General features: G+C 48.6%; 1 pseudogene; it reads right to left on the bottom strand.

The window, feature by feature from the left end:
- Nucleotides 1-6,798: 6,798 nt before the first annotated feature.
- LOC144252010 (leucine-rich repeats and immunoglobulin-like domains protein 1) lies at nt 6,799-14,493 on the bottom strand (annotated as a pseudogene).
- Nucleotides 14,494-15,849: the final 1,356 nt, after the last annotated feature.

Below are 15,849 nucleotides of genomic sequence, written 5' to 3'. Positions count from 1 at the left end.
TTCCCTGTGGAAATTGTCTAGGAGGTTTAGTGGTTTTTAGTGTGGCTCCATGTCTTCCGCGGACACATTATTCTTCTCTGGCTCTTGTACACCCATGGTATTGTGAAATTAACCTCCATTTGCAATTTATTTATTATTTAGATGACTGAAAGCCTTGCTAAGAGAATTATATTGTAATTAACAGAGAGACCCGACCAATCACAGCAGGGAGGTTTGTCCTGGCCAAATGAGACAAACACCATTTGCAACCTGCAAACTTGTAACAAGTTGAGCTCTTCCAGCACTTTGCATCTCTTTTGTGTCTGGAAGTGCTGACTAGTTCTATGCCCCTTCTACTCTTCTGTTCTTTTTTAAAAAAGACTTGTTGAATAAACTTTTTTTTTAACTTGTGCAAGATGTATCATTTACCAGTGAAATTAGTATCTAATCTAAAAATTTATTAATTTAGATATAAGTGTATCTTTGATGTTTGAAATGAATTTGCTTGCTTAAGAAATCTATTAATATTAGAAATAAAGCAAGAAGGGAAAAGTGGATCTGAAATAGTTAAGCTACAGAAATTTATGTTGAAACCAGTCTTTAGTTTTAAAGACCCTATTACTGACTTTGCTAAGTTTTATAACAAATGTCATGCTGGTCGCATTCACATTGCATGATTTATCATTTTACATATTTTTGTGCTTGGGATTGGACCCAGGGCTGTATGCATGCTAGGTAAAGTATCAATGAGCTATACTTCAGCTCCTAATATTAATTTTTAAAAGATTCTGTTCATTTCAGCTAACATTGTTTTATACATCAGTGGTAGTTTCCAGTATCTTATGTTATCCTTAGCAGATGATAATATCACTGGGATCTGAGCCATTGTTGCTGTTGTAAACAAATTGAAAAACAAAAATGAGAATTCATTCTAATTCAAAGCCTACAGGGCTGTGGGGTGGAGCCAAAGTCTTAATTAACAACCTTATGACTCCCTGTAGAGAGGGAGTCAATTCCTGGGACAGGAAAACCCTGGAGGCAGGGCAGGTTCTTGGTAAGGATGGAGGGCTCTCTGGTGGGCTGCAGAGCACCTCGAACATGCCTTGGTCTGCTGCCTGGGTTCAGTAGGGCCGCGGTACCTCATCTGCCCCCATTCCCAGCTGCCTCCACCACTGCCCGTGGCCCTTGTCTATGCCCACGTGCCTTTGTTCTGCATGGACACCAGACACTCCAGAGGCAGGTGCTCTCACTTCTTGGGGCTCACCAGGGCAGAAGGGGAATTGCCTCCCTGGGGCGAGAGAGCAGACAACATGTGGCATCTCTTCCAAGGGTTTTGTTTCCACCTGGTTCCCTGCCTTCTACCAGAGCCCAGTACCACATGGGCTCAGCCTCTTCCCCACAGACCAGTGGGCACCATTCATGCCTCTGGATGAGTGAGTATCTGGGCTCCACTTTGTGCTTTGAGAATTGACTCTTTAGTCCTTCGAAGTCCTTCTAAAAGATCAGGGGTGGAAAAAATGCCTTGTGAGCTCTAAGATTGGCTAGTGCCAGGGAGGCTGGATAAATGCTAGCTGGGAATATTTTAGCTCCAGCCTCACAAAGATGCCTCTAACTGACACATTGTGTTAAAAGGGTTTGCCAGTAGAATTGCTTGCACTTCCCATCTCTAGAAGATTGGCAAGACCAAGCAGACATTTGTACTAGAGCAAAGGAGTCTTCTCTGAACCACCTATCTATGCCAGCTCTAAGGCCAAGGAGAGGATAGTTTGCCCCAAGAAGAGTCCTTACAGTGTCAGGTGACAATTGTGGTTCTTTGTGTTTCTTCTTTGCAGAAACAAATCCTTCCTCAGCCTTTCACGGTTTAGGACATCTATGAGCACTGGGAACAGTAAGTCTGGTTAGGCTGAAGGGTTTTAATAGGGATACCTCAGAGCAATCTTCATGGAATAAACTAGATCACTAGTCTGGTGTGAAACAGCTCACTGGAGACTTGTTTCCTCCAGGAAGCCATGTCACATCACATGTGTGGGTGTCTGGCAGTGGGGGGGGGGCATTAAGGGGTTCAATCATTGAAGAATAAAAATGTCTCACAAGCTTGTTAAAGACCAACCGAGAACTGTAAAAGCACTTTACAAAAGCAGTGAGAATGCTGAATACAAAATTTCATCTACACAGTGTTCTCATCACTGATTTAACTCTCATCTTCCAGAAATGTCATGCCATCCAGTTGGTGTAGGCATTTCTTCTTGTCCTACAGAACCACAGAGCTCAGCCAGAAGCTGAAGTCAGAGAAGGCTCCAGCCCTGAAAGCCAAGAAAAGCTAAGGGTTTTACATCACCATTGGTTCAGAGAGCATGGAGGAAGAGGAGGAGGAGGAGGAGGAGGAGGAGACTGTCAAAGCCAGTAAGAGCCCTGCATGTGGGTTGTTGCTAGGGGACTTAGGCCACCCAGTTTGGCCCCCATCCTTGGTGCTAGTGGGGATCCAGCTGGTTCTAAGTAGTGCCTGCATGAACCAGCACCTGTCAGAGACAGTTCACTGCTACTGTTCCTTAATGTTAATGATCACTCATGGTTATGTTCAAGACCAAATGAGAACTATAAAAGCACTTTAATAAGGGATTGAAAATGCAGAATACAAAATTATATTCTGTACCATTGGGAAGGCCAGTGGGATAGTGGATTTTGGGGGTGGGAAACCCTCCTAGGTTCTCCCCTAGTGGGAGTCCTGGGAAGACCAAACCTTTTAATGGGAGAGATTTAAAAGCCATAACAGATCTGATGAGCCTTTTAGCTATGGCAAATAACTAGGGATGCAGGGGTAAGCCCCCCAAACCAGGTGGGTCCATGTAGCATATCAGCTGCCCTTCAGAAGTACCCAGAAACTGCATTTTTTTTTACAAATCTTGATGGGGTGGAAAGAAGACTGCATTGTCAGAAGTGCTGTGGAAACACTATAGAATACTTCTCTCAGACCTGTCTTCTGTGTGGACCTGGGGGGTTTCTCAGGAGTACTGATCTCCACCCTCATTATGGAATTTGCACACTGGTTTGAAGGGCTGTGCAAAGCACTGATTTCTGAGCATTAGCACAGTGATTCTATACATGCCACTGTTTTCCCTTCTCCTGACTTCAAGTCTCCCTGAGCTTTCACAGCAGCAGCCATGACTCTCCAGAGCAATGGCCATGTCTCCTGGGCATGGTGTTACCATTTTTTTTTTGCTTACATAAAAGACAGTTTCCTAATTTTTTCACCTTCTTGAATTCTTTAATACAATTTTTTTTATTTCAAAAGAAAGGCAGGATTCATTATAAAGTCTACATTATACGATTCAGAAGTATATGAAGCAGCAGGATCAGAAGTTCGAGGCTGGCTTGCTAACATAGGGGGACCATGTTTCAAAATTTTAAAAAAGGCTGTTGCTCAGTTGTAGAGCACTTCTGTGGCAACCCTCACAACAAAGGAGGAGGAGTTTAATTGAATTTAGAATGTTGGAAAATTGCTTTGAAAAAGAAAAAAATCACCCATACTCTCTCCATCTATAATTAAGTAAATTATTATTTTACTTATTTATTCTCAGACTGCTTTGAAATGATCACACTGAATATATATACCACTTTAACTTCTTAATTTATAAATGCAAAACAAGTACACTTTGAACAAGAAAAAGCATATACAAGGAACCTGGAAGATTTATTTTTCTCCTCTTCTGCTTCCTTTTGTTCATTCATGTGTCTATTGGTGGGTGCCCTGTAAACTTCCTCTCTTCTGTATAGGCTCAAATGAGTGTTCACTATTGAAAGCATGAGTACAAACTTATGCATTAAACAGAAATGGTCAAATTTCTTAATGACTGCCTAAGCAAATTTTTACTTTACTTTTTCTTGCTGGGGATTGAACCCAGAGGTGGTGAGCCACTGAGTCACATCCCCAGCCAATTTTTATATTTTCTTTTGAGAAAGGGTCTCACTCAATCTGCATAAACAGGGAAGGCCTGAGTCTGAGTGCTCTGGGCTGGTTTCCTCAGCAGGCCATACCTCTGAGCTCGGTGGGTGGTCTTGCAGCCTCTTTCACACTTGGCATTTTCAGTTTCTCCTCCCAGGTTATGTGAACCAGGAGCTTCTCTGAGCCAATTCCCAGGCCTCAAAGTTCACTATAAAGGCACACAGACTCTTTGCTTCCCATATTCTGGAGAACAAAGATGACCCAGATGGCAGACTGGGATCTCAGCACGAAGGAGCCATCGTTCCCCTTAAAACAGGTAAGTCAGGGATGGTAAGCCATGGAAGGAAAAGGCAGTGAGCCTCTTTTGTCCTCCTGTAGCAATAATGCCACCAATATGGTCCAGTCTACTACCATGGTCTCTCCAAATGAGGGGTTTTGGTCTCCAGTGAGACAGAGTAACACTCCTCAAAGTGCAGGTAGGGCCTATCCTGACGTGTCAGCTCCCACGCTCTGGCAGCCCATGAGCCATGTGTATCCAGGAGGGGAAGCTGGTTGCAGCTAGAGGAGAACATCTTCCTAAAGGAAGCAGCACCCTGACTCGTGAAATACACATTCTCTTTACAGCCAGCCCTTCTGACTTTTCTGCCCAACACACACAATCCTGCTGTGGATTATAGGCACTAAAGGTGACTCAAACAAAGGCTGAGCTGGCAATGGACCAGCCCAAAGCAACTCTGACACACTGTAAAGCACTGACCATCCCCTGGCCACCCTGGGCTTCTAGGTGTGTCTCAAGCAAGCTCTGCAGAGGGTGACGACTCCAGGACCTGGCAAGGTATGGCACACAGAAGATGATCACATGGCCTTTGGAGAGAAGATTCAGGGGTCTGTGGGCACAGTCAGGCTCCCTGCCCTCAGCCAGGTGTGACGTGGATGCTTACCTGTACCACTCCTCATGTGAGTACCTCCAGAGCCAGTTCACTGAGCTTTTTTGAAGAGCCCAGCAGATAAGACTTGATGCATGTTCAGCCCAGAATGGCGTCGATCTCTGATGAGGTCAGAGGCTGCAGTCTGAGGCAGTGTGGAGACCCAGGCTTTGATCTTCAGATACGGCTTCACCGGCTCTCCCAGCCGCAGATTGTTTGCTGACTTTGCTCCCCAGTGTTCTTTGTGTTATATGTGGGTGTGACAAAGAGACAGTTGAGAAGAGGGTGTAGAAGGATTTCTTTGCCTGTGCAGTCACCACACAATTATAAAATGCTAAGCAGAGGTGTGGAAAGTTGTAAATAAAGGCGGCACCAGAAGTCACTCTGCCAGGCAGTGAATCTGCTTATCAGTCACCACTTGTGTATTCAGTGCCCCCCACCCCAAGGAGCCTAGAGCCCAGGACTGGAAAGGCCAAGGGGCTTCTGTGTCGATGGATTGGGAGTCGAGTGTCTACAAGCCCTTCACTTTTATTTTAAATCTGCAATTTGTTACGGAGGGACCTTGTTATTCATCCATTTACTCATTTTGCAAGCAGGGAAACTGAGTTTTTGAGAGGAGCTAGGTCCTGCGTGGAATTACGTACGTTGGTGGTAAAGTCAGACTCACAGACCAGACCTTCTGACCCTGCTCTGGTCAGCCTGCTAAAAGACTCCTTCTCCCTCCCAGTTTCCCTTTCATCTCATAGGTAGAGAGGGCCTCACTTAAACATTCTGGCTTCGTAGCCTTTTCCCCACCCTTATTTGAGTGGAGGATTTGAGTAAGAAGGCAAAAGAGCTCTAAGTTGAATGTAAGGTCCATGTGTGAGGAAGGCATGAACTTTGGAGCATGTTTGGGGCAGAGTGACCCCTGGACCTTGCCCTCCTGTCTATAGCATGGTAAAAGGATGAGCATTTTCCCTTGCGTCCTCTCAGCTCTCACCATATGATATTTGTCCCAGCTCCCAATGGTCTGCAACCCCAAGTCCTCTCTCAGTAGATGCCACCAAGGAAAGCAGCAAGAAAGGCTTGAAATGGAAGTTGTCAGAAGACCAGTCAACCCCCAAGATCAAGAAGAAGCAGCCAGAGATCAGGGAAGGCTTAGAGGGAGCTATTTTATCAGAAAAGCCCTCCATGCCTTCCAAAGGGACATCAAAGGGAGACGAAGCAAGTGGCATCCGAAAGGAAAAGAAGGGGAAGGAAGGAATCTTGTGACCCCCAAGGGGCCCAAAACAAGCCAGAGGGGAGCTGGGGGTGGTGAAGGTCAAGGTTGGAGATCCAAATGTCCCAAGAAGCAAAAGCAAGAAGAAGAAATCTGATAAAGGTAAGTAAGCCCATGTCCTTAGGCCCATGCTGAGTGTGTCCGGGCCCCTCAGTCAACTGTTGGTTTTCCACCCACGCAGAGGAAGATCCCTGGGAAGTGCTTTGTTCATGGTCTTGGGGGCAGCTAGTGGCAAAGCCAGGAAAGAATCCGAAGCACCTGGTTCAATGGGGAATGCGGCTCCCCAAAGCCCAGCAATCTCTCTTTGCACCTGGTCGTCACATTTCCAGCTTCAGGCTTCCAGTAGGCCCAGGCTCAGGCTGCATCCTGACCATTGCAGAGAATGGTATCCTCTACCCCTGTGCCCCATGTCAAATTCTGGAAGAGCCTATTTCTACATCCAGCTGTGGGATGCTTATTGGACCAGCACGCCTGAGTCCTTTTTGTCTCTCTGTACTTCATTTTCTCATGTATTGATACCTCTGCTGGAGTCTGCACTCAGTGGGTCCTTGTAGGTCTTCATGCCAGCACAAGTACCTAGAGAACCGAGGCCCAGAGTAGCAGTCTTCTCCTGGTCACGGGTTTTCACTGGCTCCAAATTGGCCACCCCTAGCACACTGTGGGCCTTGGAGTTTAACCAGTTTGACACAGATTCATTGTGAATCTCTTCTTTCCTCTGGATTATCTGTGGGTGTCTTCCATCGAATGGCATCTGTTAGCCTGGGAGGGTTCATCTTTCTGGGTGCCGACGACCAGACCCGCTGCCGGCTGTCAGACGTGGGGAAAGAGGGTTCCTGAGCGGATGCCACTCGTGCACTTCCATGAAGAAGGGGCCCCCGCGAGAGCCCTGCCTTCCGGGCAGCAGCAGAACTGTGCTGAGGCCCAGAGCTGCTGCGACTGTGGCCCTGGTACCCAGGGTCAGACTGGCCGGAGTTGTCATCAGGGTGCCCCAAAGAAGAAAGTGTGTCATGGTGGGACTCTGAACAGCCCCCCAGAACCCCTTAATGAGTGTGCCTGGCAGTGCCACAGCCAGCCTGGCAAAGCTCGCGTTTGGTCTGTGTGTGACCTGTCATTTCCTACCTCCCCGTGGTGGATGCTGTAGAGAGACTGTCACAATTTGAAAAGAATGACAAGGGGAAGGGGGGAGTGGGGCGGGGGCACAGAAGCTGTGCATGTGGGCATTTCTCCCTGAGGTCAGTTCCTGTGGGGTAAGGTTAGAGCTCTGTTTAAGAAGCACCTGTGGCAGGTGCAGACAGGCATTCTTCCTGTTAACCAGGTGCTATGTTCAATGGCCCTCAGGTGGCACCTAACAACACATGGTCCAATGACCCATGTGGTGTGAGAGAGGAAGTGGGCATCTGCAGCTCCAGTGGCTAAATAGAGGCATGCAGTCCCTCGGGAGGCTGATCCCTACTCCACTGCTCTGCCTTGGGCTCAGACGTGGCCTGGACCAGTGCTGGAAACAGCAATGCTTCCTCTTCCTTAGTGGAGTCATCGCTGGAATGAGAGAAGATGAGATGGAAAAGTCACTGCACTTTGGATTTTATGGCTTTACGAATGAAGTGCACGTGTAGAAAAATTCAGAGAGAAATCAGAGGAATCTAACTGTCGTGTCTACCCTGGAGCCATAGTACAGGATCCTGCCTTGCCTAAATTTCCCCCTATTGGGGAAAATATCAAAAGCAGAATGACTGCATTGATAAGGTAATCTCTGGAAAAGAAGGAACGAGCCCAGCCATATGCTCAACAGTTATAAATCAGCCTTTCTTAAAGACATTTCAATGCCATTTGTTAGACACTCCAATATTTTACATGATTTTCAATATACATTGTACCAAAATTTCTATAGACAAATAACTCTGTACATAAAAGTAATACTTCCTGTTTCACATTGCCTCTCAGAAGCAGCAGATTCACATATTTTGTGAAAGTGACATTAATAAGTTAACTGTTGAGGACAAAACTCTAAATGTGCTTATCTTCTGGAAAAATGTTAACCTCTGATAGAACATCTTACACAGGTAGCCATTTGGCTAATATCTCCCCTTCAGCCTTTTGGCTAAAGAACTGTACTTTGAGATTTTTTAAGGACCTTATTTGTTTCAATGTAATTTTCAGTGAATTGGCACTCATAAGATGGTTAGCTACAGGGCTCAAAAGTGAAAACTCTCCCAGGTCTAGGGCTGAATCTTATGTAGTCTATGCCTAGTCCCGTCTGTGTGAGGGAAGGGTGTGGACAGGCCTGCTCTGGCTCCTCAGTAGAAATAGCCCTGAAGGGTGAGAACTTGATCTTTTTTATCCCCCAATGTAATATTATATTGGCAGAATTAAAACTTAAAACGTCACTATTGAAAAAATGCACAGCTACCAACACCAGCAGCCTTTGCCTTAATAAAAAGCCTCAGCTAACAATCCAGCAACATGGATAAGACCACATTTGCTTTTAACAAAAAATGAAGAAAGAAAAGGAAGAAAGCCTAAATGTTCTGACCCATGGTGTGTGGTGGATTAGCAACATTCACTCCACCTGTCCCCAGGGCCCACTGCCAGGGTGATGAGGAGAGTCTCCTCGGTCACCCTGTCTGGGCTCCTGGCCATGCAGTGCACTTGGCTGCGTGCTGACTCTGGATGTGGGCTGAGAGTGGAGGCCTGCTCCTTGGAGAAACTCTCCACGTCAGCATTGCAGTCACTGCACCCAAGAGAGCTGCTGGGCTCTGAAGGAGAGAGCGAGCCAGATCAGAACCACTGCCAGCTCATCTCCATCCCGCACACAGAACAGGCCACTCACTCACATCCAAGTGAGGTCCTGCTCCCCCACCAAAACCTTCACGGAAAAGTCTGGGGACATGCCACACTGTTAGTGGAGACGGGTCTTCCATGCTCACATGCGTAAGATCAAGCTAATCTCGGACTTAGAGAATGTAGTCATAGTACTTTGATCACAGCCAAAAAATGAAGAAGAAAGCAAAAGCAAACCCCAACAGTTGAATTAGGTACCATGCAGGGTTAAGAGTTTTCTGAACAACTAGAAGTTTAACCTCAAAACAGCCCTGGTGAACAGATACTAAATCTCCCTATGTTGCTTATTATTCTGGAAAATTTTTGCTCAGATTTACTGTATCATAAATAGTATCTAAGAGACACTTCTAGAATTAAAAGGGCACCAGGCCAGACCTTCCTGTTTATATAGTAAATTCAGAGAGAATACTAGATGGAAATGTAGGCATCTCCCCTCTTCATTTAGTGAGTAGGTCAACCCAGGTTTTGATTTCAAAAGGGCACTCTGATAAAAGCATCACCAGCCATCTCAGGTGGACCAGGTGCCCGGTAGCTTTCTGTGTCCATGTTCCAGGGCTCTTTACTGTACCTGACACAGAGCTTGGGCTTCCTGCGCATGATGCTGTGAACACCAACCTCTGGGAAGAGGCCTCCATCTCTGAGACACACACCTGCAACAGACTCCCTGGTTTAGAAACTGCTTAGGATGTCTCAATGAGCCTTAGGAACAGAATGGGCAGAGCTGCTGCTGCAGTCTTTCTATCAATGGTGGGTGGAGCTGGCAATGGGCCTGTTTCCTAGTAACATCTTCCCAGCAAGCAGTCCTTCAGCATCCACAACCATGTTAGAGGAGCAGCTCTCATGGGCTCGGGCTTCAGCCCAGCAAGTGCTCATGATCTTCCACCCACTAAAACCGCGCCCCTGTAGAGTGCTCTCCCTCTGACACAGAATACAGAGCATATCTGGGTACAGCCCTTGGACTCTCATCCCTTGGTATCCATGAGGGGCCAGGGCCAGAGCCCCACGAAGATACCCAAATCCAGGGATGCTCAAGTCCCTTGTATACAATGACACACCATTTGCACATGACCTACCTATGTCATCCCACGTGAGTCACCTCTAGATTAATCATCATGTATACAATGACACACCATTTGCACATGACCTACCTATGTCATCCCACGTGAGTCACCTCTAGATTAATCATCATGACTAGTAAAATGTAACTATATACATGGCTGTTGGACTCTATTTTAGGGAATAATGATGAGGAAGAGAAGGCTGCATGTTCGTGCAGCTTCTCTGCCCTGAATATTTCTAGTGTGTAGGTACTTGAACCCACAGACACCAACAGCCAACTGTGCAAGCAGGGCTGGGATTCGGGGCCTGGCTTGTCCCTTGCAGCTGTTCTTACAGCAGTCCTACCTGATCCCGACTGGGACACTCACTACTGATCCCAGGGGGTGACTTTCCTGGGACACAGGGTGTTAAAACCTCTGCAGGATTTGACAGACCAGGGCTGAGCCAAAGAGCAGAGGCCTTGGCAGGGCAGCCACCTTTGTCACTTGATGCTGCCCATCTAATGCCAGACGCCCGTCTTGGGAGAAGCTAGAGGCCATCTCTACCCATGGGGGACAGTCACCCAGAGCCCCACCTCACTGTAACAGAGGCCTTACCGTCACTCTCGATGTCCTCATTGGCCTGATGGCCACCATCAGTCCCGACCACAGCTTCTTGCTGGTCAGAAAGGATCCCCTGAGAAGAGAGGTAGCTTGGAACACTGGTGGCACAAAGGTTTCATCTGAAAGGAGATAAGACAATGAGATATCAGGGTGGCAGTGACAACAGATGCATTTGCATATTCAATGTGAGGCCTCAAACAGGATCCCCTGGAAACAGCCATCGAAGCTGCTCAGAGACCAGGTGGAGCTGGTGCAAGAGAAAGGCCCTCCCAGACCTGAGACTTACCTGAGCCCAGGTCGAAAGCAGGGAAACCAATGTGAGGACCACAAATATGGAGAAGAGAGACAGGAAGGGGACCGAACTAACAAACCAGAGCACTGTGAGTTTCAGGGACAGTCCACCATGTGGCAAGCCGCAGGACTTATGAGGAGGATATCAGCAGGCAGTTTGTTAATATTTTTTTAAAGAGAGAGAGAGAGAATTTTTTTTTAAAGAGAGAGAGAGAGAGGAGAGAGAGAGAGAGAATTTTTTAATATTTATTTTTTAGTTCTCGGCGGACACAACATCTTTGTTTGTATGTGGTGCTGAGGATCAAACCCGGGCTGCATGCATGCCAGGCGAGCGCGCTACGGCTTGGGCCACATCCCCAGCCCTGTTGATATTTTTTAGCGTCAACTGTCATGGCTTCTCCTGACCTGAAAATAAATGCCACCATGCTCACCTGTGTTGGTGACGCTGTGCTGCTCGCTCTTCTTCCTGATTTGGTAGATGATGCACACACACACCACAGACGTCAGAAAGATGCTGCACACCAGGGCGATGGTGAAGACGCTCATGGTGGTCTCGTCCTTCCTGGTAGATGATGCACACCCACACCAGAGACGTCAGAAGGATGCTGCACACCAGGGCGATGGTGCACACGCTCATGGTGGTCTCCTCCTTCCTGCAGCCAGGTGTGGGCAAGATGCTCAGCTGGCTGTGAGTGTGCTCTGTGCCCAGGATGTTAGATATCTCTCAGGTGTACGGGCCTGCATCCTCCACCACCATGTTCTAGACCACCAGCAGCTGGTTGCCGGGTGAAGTGGCGCCTGTGGGTGAGGCTCAGTGAGCGGTTACCCTTGAGCCAGGTGATTGGGGTGAGGGGCTGCTGGCCACTTTTCACTGGAGGGCTACCATCTCCTCAACAGACACCATGCAGTCTTCCAAGGGTACCACCAAGGGCAGGGTATCTGCCAGAGGTCAAGTGAGCTCACACTCACTCTGGGGCCTCAGTGCTGTGGGTCTGCTTCGTTCTCTAGACATGGCACAATCCCACCAGAGAGCTTCTGTCAGAGCAGCAAATTTTCAGATGGCTGATCTCAGGTCACAAAGATGCTCCTGTTCCCAAACTGGCCTGTGTCCCTGTTCTTGACCAAGACCACACCCCTCCTGCATGCTGTCTGGTCTCTAGTTGCTCAAGGCTCTAGCATTGCACTGGCCTTTAGTATTTTTAAAGAGATAGGGCCAGATGTGGTGGCACATGCCAGTAATCCCTACAGGTTGGTAGGCCGAGGCCAGGAGGGTCATGTGTTCAAAGCCAGCCTCAGCGAAACCGAGGCACTAAGCAATTCAGTGAGACCAGGTCTCTAAATAAAATACAAAATATGGCTGGGGGTGTGGTTCAGTGGCTGAGTGCCTCTTGGTTCTATCCCCAGTACCAAAAATATTTTTTTTAAAAAAGAGGAAAAATCCTAAAATCAGCCCCAAATTTCAAACAGTAGAAACACCTTCCAATAACTCCTAGGCTCCAAAGAGCAACTCCACAGTGCTTGCCCTAGGTTTTGTTTAAGACCCCTACACACACACACACACACACACACACACTCGGAATACATCAGGGGTGGAACCTAAGACAGTCAGGGTGACATTCACAGACACAGAGCCTGCTGAGTTCTGGGCAGTGCAGCTGTAAATGCCCATTTCCACATCAGTGATGAAAACACACGTTGTCTTCTGGCATGACATGCATGTGATGTTCCCGAGCCGCAGGGAAGTCTCAGCCTCTGTCCTTCTGCCAGGCAATCTGGGGTTTGGGATGGCCCGTGGCAGCACACTCAAGGGGAGCCCAGGTGCCTCTCCGGATGGTGATGTCGTGGGGCCTTTTGGTAAATGATGGCAGCACTGGAAAACAGACACAAAGGGGATTAGGGGATAGCTAGCTGCAAATGCAGGGAATGCCTCTGGGGAAGAGACCCCCGGTGTGCGAGGGCCACAGCTCGCTCCCTCCCCGCCCTGTGCCTTCACCAGCCCAGGTCTCTGCTACAGCCAACAAAGAGCAATGAGCATCCCAGGGAAAGAGCCAGCCTCTCCCCACAGTGGCACGGCACTTCCTCAACCTCTCCGTTCCAGCTAGCGATAGAGTCTCAGGCTGTGGCTGACATTCTGCCTCCTGCACCTCATAGGGTGAGGGGTCATGCAGGTGGAGTTGTGGCCTAAGGCTTTCCTGCATTCACAAGCCACCAGGAGAGAGGCCAGCAACAGGAATACCTGCTCACGAAGCTGGAGTCACAGAGAGAAGGTCCATGCCTCCCTGGGGCAGCTTGAGGGCCACACAGTCTGAGGGCTCACTGGCTCAGCCTGTGGGATGCCAGAGTCAGGGTCCAGCTGCACAGCAGGCGTCACCACCATTCCTGACCAAGCTGCTCTGGTCAGCCAGGCACGTGGCACATGCCTCTCATCCCAGTGGCTCAGGAGGCTGAAGCAGGAGGATCATGTTCAAAGCCAGCCCCAACAATGCAGCAAGGCCCTAAGCAACTCAGAGATACCCTGTCTCTAAAGTATAGAAAAGGGTTGGGGATGGGGCTCTGTGGGTAAGCACCTTGGGACCTCTTTTACCTGGTATAAATAACAACTTCCCTGGCAGGGAGTCACTTAGCGGTCTGAGTCTTGAGGTGGCAGTGGGGCCTCTCTCGGAATATACCAAGGCCACCCTGCCAGAGTGAGGTCAAGTTTGCTCTGTGTCTGTGGGGCTGACTGAGCACCACCACTTCTGATGACCTGCGAGTCAACTCTGTCACTGGCACTTTAATGATCGGAAAATCTCCCCAGGTTCCATGGTGAGGCCAAGTGCCCACTCATGCTCCTCCCGTCCCCCTCCACAAACAGCAGCCCTGAAGAGATCCACTCTGACATGCTGGTTCCTGAGTACAGGACCTCGTGCCACCCTCCAAGACACCGGTCCTGTCTCTGCTGTCTTGAGAGGTGGGGACCTGCCCCTGCCCAGGATGGCCTGTGCCTCCACAGTTCTGCCACCCATTCAAGGGCACAGCTTCCCCAGGATCCGGGTATGTGTAGAACCTGGAAACTGGACCACATGGTTCCCGGAGCACAACAGACAGAAGTGCAAGGCTCAGCTCTGCTGCTCACCTCACATCCCAAAAGTCACCCGAAACCAAGGAAGAAGGGTGCTTTAATCTGCAGAGCTTTCTCCCGGCCAAACCCAGGGAACAGTGTGATCTAATTCCACTCCTGCCTCCGTCCTCTCTGAGGTGGACAGCAGTCGGAATGAGGTGCCTGGGAGAGACCAACAGGGGCACTTCCATACCGTCCACCGTGAGCCGGGCCTTGTGAGAGTAGGCGGAGCCAAGGTGGTAGGTGATAAGACACTGGTAGTGGCCCTGATGCCCCAACGTGGCAGGCGGGAGGTGCAGGATGGTGGTGTACTCCATCACTCCCCATCCTGCATGCATACGCATTCGTGGGAGAAGTTCTCCGTGTCTGCGTCGACCAGAAGCTCATTGTCTTTCTTCCAGGCAGACGTCTGGGGGGTTGCTGCTGCTGATGGCTGAGCACGTGAACTGGAGGTCCTTGCCCACTGTGGGTGATGATCTGTGGCTTTGGGAAGTCATTTTGGGAGAAAAGGGCCACCGTGAGGAGACAGGAGCCAGCTGCTCTCATGCTGGCACAAAACTGGGCCAGACGCTGTGAGAGCCTCGCCAGAGACACCAGACCCCACTCGGGTGAGGCCATGAGCACACCCTGGACTAGAAATGGGCCCACCGTGCTCAGTCATCTAGCCTCCAGAAGTCTCCGGGAGGCCCATCCCACGGCACTGCTGGCACTCACACTCAGCACACAGAGGTGACACTTGTTGTGGCTGCACAAAGGACTCTGGCAGGATGCCTTCCAGAATGTCAGGACTTCCAGAAATCTGAACTCCCTTAAAATGATGAAAGTTCTGACAAAATGGAAAGGATCAACTGTGCTGATTTCTGAGAAACCAAACACAACGATCCACTGGGTGTGGACTCAAGAAAATGGAGTCCTCTTAGAAAGAGATAGGAGCTCTCTGGTGTTGTGAGTTACCCCAAGTCCCACCTGCCCCCACCCCTCTCTGTGACAGCCTTGAAACTCAGCAGTTAGCAACCATTGAGGCGTCAGGTGGAGCTCCTCCCAAAGCCCCATCAGAGCAGTGTCACTATGTGACCTGTCAGGCCACAACCTGGAAAGCCCCACACATGAAGAAGGCCACCACAGGAACAATATTTTTTCTTTTAGTTACCTACGATCTCCATTTCCTCCTCCTCATTATTATTGTGATTCACATTTTTAATCTGCTGATTGTTATACTTCTTTTTCTTCTTCTGTTTCTCCTTTTTTTCTTTTTCTTCCAGTTCTTGTTTTTTCTTCTAGTTCTTCCTCATCTTCTCCTAATTCTTCTTCTTCTAGTCTTCTTTGTGTTCATATTCATCATCTCTTCCCTCAATTCATTTTCCATTTTCTTCTCCTTCCCCTCCTCTTCCTCCCCCTTCTTATTTTCCTATCCAAGACCAGCTCACTAAGCTATGAGTAGTTCTATTCCACCACACACTTCTCCCTAGATGTGGCCTCTACTCTTAAGTGGAGTCAGTTTGCAATGAAGGGAAAGTTGTTGGAAACCAGGTGCCTAAAGGAATGATTCTTCATTGAACTGCTTTTCTCATGTACTTGTCTCAGGCATGATAGGCTGCCAAAATCGACACCTCTGGTTGTCTGTACTTTGACAGAACACACAGAAGCCTCTCTAATCTGCCCCTCATGGACATTAACTTTGCAATGCCTGATCAGGTCAAGGCGAGGACACACATTAGGAAGGTCCAGCAGCTCCTGGTGCAACATTAAGAACCTGCAGATTTATGTCCCCATTGTTGCAGTTTGTTTTGTACACCAGGCCCAAAACATCCTGCCTGTTTTTTGTTCCTAGGCACACTGTTTGAGCTGCAAGT

This window comes from Urocitellus parryii, unplaced genomic scaffold, assembly GCF_045843805.1.
Source record: "Urocitellus parryii isolate mUroPar1 unplaced genomic scaffold, mUroPar1.hap1 Scaffold_350, whole genome shotgun sequence".
NCBI classification, from domain to species: Eukaryota; Metazoa; Chordata; class Mammalia; order Rodentia; family Sciuridae; genus Urocitellus; species Urocitellus parryii.
Note: the sequence above shows the minus strand (reverse complement) of the source record. Positions and strands in the feature narration are given on the sequence as shown.